Source organism: Engystomops pustulosus, chromosome 4, assembly GCF_040894005.1.
Source record: "Engystomops pustulosus chromosome 4, aEngPut4.maternal, whole genome shotgun sequence".
In the NCBI taxonomy this organism is placed as follows: Eukaryota; Metazoa; Chordata; class Amphibia; order Anura; family Leptodactylidae; genus Engystomops; species Engystomops pustulosus.
This window is the reverse complement of record NC_092414.1, coordinates 145,136,762-145,141,371: the sequence shown is the minus strand read 5'-3', so window position 1 is coordinate 145,141,371 and position 4,610 is coordinate 145,136,762. Positions and strand designations below refer to the sequence as shown.

General features: G+C 40.4%; 1 long non-coding RNA gene across 1 annotated transcript; it reads left to right on the top strand.

Annotated features, from left to right (window-relative positions):
• The first annotated feature begins 271 nt into the window (after positions 1-271).
• LOC140125664 (uncharacterized) lies at positions 272-4,366 on the top strand. The gene is made up of 3 exons (XR_011854680.1): positions 272-347; positions 3,407-3,593; positions 4,198-4,366. It is a non-coding gene; the product is annotated as an uncharacterized lncRNA (long non-coding RNA).
• Positions 4,367-4,610: the final 244 nt, after the last annotated feature.

Here is a 4,610-nt window from a genome sequence, read left to right as displayed (position 1 = left end):
GGCACAGGGGACGTCAATATATCAAAAGATCCAGGGCACAAGCCCCAGATCTTTTGGCTGGAGCCCCGGATGTTGTCTGTTGGTTTGCTCCACTGTCATCTCTATTTGCATCCTCTGGTTGCTCCTAGAGATTATTACTGTAGTGGAGCATTATGCCAAGCATTGTGCTCTACCACAGAGCCCATGCGGCAGTTCTGTGGAGTAGTGAGCTGTACTGGAGGCGCTGGCATCACTACATTGCGTCTGCAGCTCACTATAGCAGCCTGGAGCAGGAGGCATTGTGTAGTGACGTCACCGCATCCCGTCCTGCAGACAGAGGAGAATAGGACAATCACGAGTGAAGAGAGGTAATTATAAGAGTAGGGGGAGGCTATAAGTTATTATTATGTATGTTAGTTATATTATTATGTTTGGGGCTGTTGGTGAGTGTGAAATTAGTGTGTGAGAGTGGGTTATTTTTGAGTGTGGGGGTCTGTTAGCAAGTGGAGGGCTATTACTGAGGGTAGGGGCTACTATGTAATGTGGGGTCTAACAGAAATGTGGCCATGCAAAGTTTTAGGAAATGAAGCTCCCTACAGGTGGGGATGGGACAGGGAGGTAAGTAATAGGTAATCATCTACCATAAGGTATTCTGATGGTAGATGTCATGTAAAAGGGATTTCATAGGGATTTTACCCACTGATACCTTAATATATTGTATTACATCTTGAAATAAGTAAAAAAAATGTAATGCTTATTTAACTAAATTAATGGGGAAAATATGTATAGAACCTTTTGCTGTAAAATACTAACATACTTGTGACCCATAGTACATAGTAAAGTTCCACTCTTTCCTGTAACTGAGTGTCCTGTATATTTCCTGCCTTCCATAAGTATTTATGCAGATACTAGAGCTGAGCAGTTTCCTTCAGCCCATCAGCATACACTGAATTGCGCAGGGTGCATGAGACCACTTGATTTTTTTCAAACATCTCCTCTAAAAATTCATCCACTGTAGAAAGCACACAGAATACTCATTTCCTGATCGGTAGTAGTCCCATCAATTGGACCTCTGTGATCATATACCTATCACCTATCCTGTGGCTAGGAAGATAAATGTCCATTGTGGCACAAAACTTTTTATTATGTTTAGAACACATAAAAGTTTTCCAAACAATTCCTAAGAAACTCCAAAATTAAAAATGTCCACAGTGGTAGATCCTACGATTACAACTGTGCGCTCTGTTAGAGCTAGCAATCCCCATGAAATTTGTTTAGAATTAATGTCTAAATAAGATTTAACTAAAACATTGAAATACGGTAAGCCTCAGAATAGCTAAGAAAGTTTAATTAATATTGAGTGCAAAAAGAAAAAGAAAGAAGCAGGGCACCCACTGGACAAGGTTCGGTTTTTGTGATCTAATGCGGTCCTCATGCCAATGTTTTAACAAATTTCAAATATTCATAAGCGTTCTCGGATGAGGACACCAGAGCACACTAACACGCTGTAAATATTTTATTGCAAGGCCTCGGGAAAAGCTGCAGCACGTGCACTCCTCAGTGCTGATTTTAAGAGATTTGGATAGGTCAGGCCCCAAATGTATGAGAGTTTGCAGTGTAGGGAGTGTGGGGTGCCTCTGAGAAAGCGGCTAAGTGCTTAACACCTTCACCTCTACATAGAGACTGTTCTGCAGATGTGAGAAAAATGTGGGTGCATTAAACAAGCATTTATTTTTTATACATAGCGTTAGGAGAAATAAAGTAATCTCATGAAGATAAAGTACATAGACAACTTGGGAAGTGCCAATGCAATATAGCACTGGTATCTCCTTCTTTAATCTTCTTTATCAGAGATGGCACCCCTTTTATAGGACGTATACATTAACGGCAACCCAAAATCCACTTTATTACAGTTGCAACATATTAATTTAAGCATTAACTTATTTCTAACTTATTGCTTCATGCTTTATCACAGCTTGCAATGATATCAACATCTGAAAACACCAATACCATTAAAAAAGGAAAGGGAAATCCTGATAATGATTTGAGCAAGAATTGTGGGACCTAAAAGACACCTCTCCTCTCACCTCTTTCTCACATTTATTCTTTGGGTTGGGATAATCACAGACTCCTGGGGATGGCCACCCCTGATAAGACCATGTGTGTCCACGATCCGAGGCAATGTGGTGGCACTTATGTGCTGCCAGCAATTAAATGCCATGGGCAGCTTTGCCTGTAGCATCTGAGTGACTAATACCCATGATTGGTGAAAGCACCATCATTTGCAGCAAACATACGGAATGCATGAAGACGACTCAGCCCATGAGCATCAAGAGGGAAATTGATTCTAAGGCCGTTTTCAGAAGTTTATAATACAGGGACAATAGAAACATATGTACATGTGGATCTCTTTGTCCGGAGTGGATTGCCCATTGACACTATAGGGAGAATTCTGGTTAGTAAATAAAAAACATGAGGCCAGAAAAGTCTGTAAGGGTACTTATTGGGTCTCTCAATACTTCAAGTGGACAAAAATCTGTCGATTTTCATGTGACAGGTGCGGCCTGTACTAAAACCTCCATTTATTTAAAATATATTTCCTCCACCTTTAGAAGTTCCCAATTGTGGAAAGTGGAACAGTGGCTCTGGGCCCAGGACACACGGTTGAAACTAGGGCCAGGACATCAAGTAGTCTAGAGTAGGAACTTGCCTAGGTTGACACCATTCCAACCAACTTTGAGGGGTTAGAATCCAGCCATCCAGCCTCTCAAAAATAATCAATGGTATGTATATCTGTAACCACTTAACCCCTTCAGGACTTATTTCGTCCTGAAGGACACAGTCCCATTTTTCAAATCTGGCCGGTGTCAGGATTCAGGGGTAGTGGACCCCCTGAATCACTATGGACGATGACGTAAGCGGACACCTGGGAGCATAAGTGGTACGCGGTTTTCACCAGAGCCCACTGCAAAGCGGATTCGACTTGCTGTGCCAGGTCGCTCCACAGGCACGATTTTGTCTGTGGTGGTGGCCAAGGCAAGGTGCAGATTCGTGGGGCATCCATAGCTAATTGATGAGATTTTATTAATTCTTTGTTTGTGGAGGAAATGACAATCATCAATTTTTGGTAAGATTTTTTTTCTTTTTTTTTGACCTTTCACCATACCATAAAAATATGTTATTTTTATTCTATTGGATGCCATGATTATGTAGATACCTAATTTATATGGATTTTTAATTTTTCCCAATTTTACTGAATAAAAACTAATTTGGAGGTAATCTTGTAAATTTTAGCATCATCATCTTTTCAGAGGCATAACGTTTTTATTTTTTGGTTATATTTTAGGGGCTTAAATTTTCTTTATTTTTTATTTTAATGTTTTAAACTTATTTTCTTTACTGTATACAAAACGTGAACTTGAACCAGCAATGATTTGGGGTAGTTGGCAGACCTCGGGGCTGCCCTGAAGAGGATTGGATCCCTGGTAAACGGCGTTGGGGGGGCATCCTTAGGGGGAAGACCCTTACATGCCATGGTCATTCGGACGTGCACTGTGAGCAGCAGGCCAACCGGAGAAGGAGGAAGCCAAGAGGTGGTGCCGTAATCCGGGCAGGTATAGGACCTTCTCTATGTTTTGCGGTGGGGCCAGCCAGTTTAGACATGGTGCAGTGAGTCAAATATGTGCACCGTGCCACATGCTATGCATGCCTATGAGCTATCTGACAGTTTTTTTCTGTCATGATGCGGAAGTGTGCATGGGGCCTAACAGTGTAAAAAAAATTACCTACATATCCATTATATATACACCTACCTTATACATTTTTAAAACATAACCTAAACTTTTAATTTATCTGTTCATTAGATTGAATGTCACAGTTTCTTAAGTAGGAACCCAGCGGTCCAATGATTGGTTAATCCAACAAATGAGGTTTCCTTGATCACACTGGTATATTTTGTGACCATAGTCTTCAAATAGAGGAATTTGACTTACAGTTTACACTCCTGAGACTTTAACAGCTGACACTTGCTATTTACTTTAATACAGCAGGGATTAGGATGTGAGAAGGAACGCTTATAATATGAGGGTTTGGAGGATTTAACTTGCTAAACACTGCCTCCTTTTTTGGGAATAAATTTACAGTTTGATGTTATCTTGTGTCTGTAAGTCTAATGGTATTAATGTCTAATTTCTATCTAAATCTGACCTGTTTTGACAGTAATCACCATGTGATGCCTGCATCAAGACTGCAAAGGAATAAAAATACAGACTTCCCCCTCCTTAAGAACACCCGACTTACAGAAGACCCCTAGTTACAAGCAGACCTCTAGATGTTGGAAATTTACTCTACATTAGCCTTAGTCTACAATAAACAGCTATAACAGTTATCAAAGGTGTCTGCAATTAAGCTTTATTGTCAATCCTGGTTCTTATGACAATCCAACATTTTTAGAATCAAATTGTCACAGAGACCAAAACATTTTTGGCTGGGGTTACAATTCTAAAATATGCAGTTCCAACTTACATACAAATTCAACTTAAAGGGCATCTACCACCACAATGAAGGATTGCGAACACAGCACACTGACATGCTTGTGTGTGCCCCCTTTGCCAGTATTAGTGCTTGTTTAA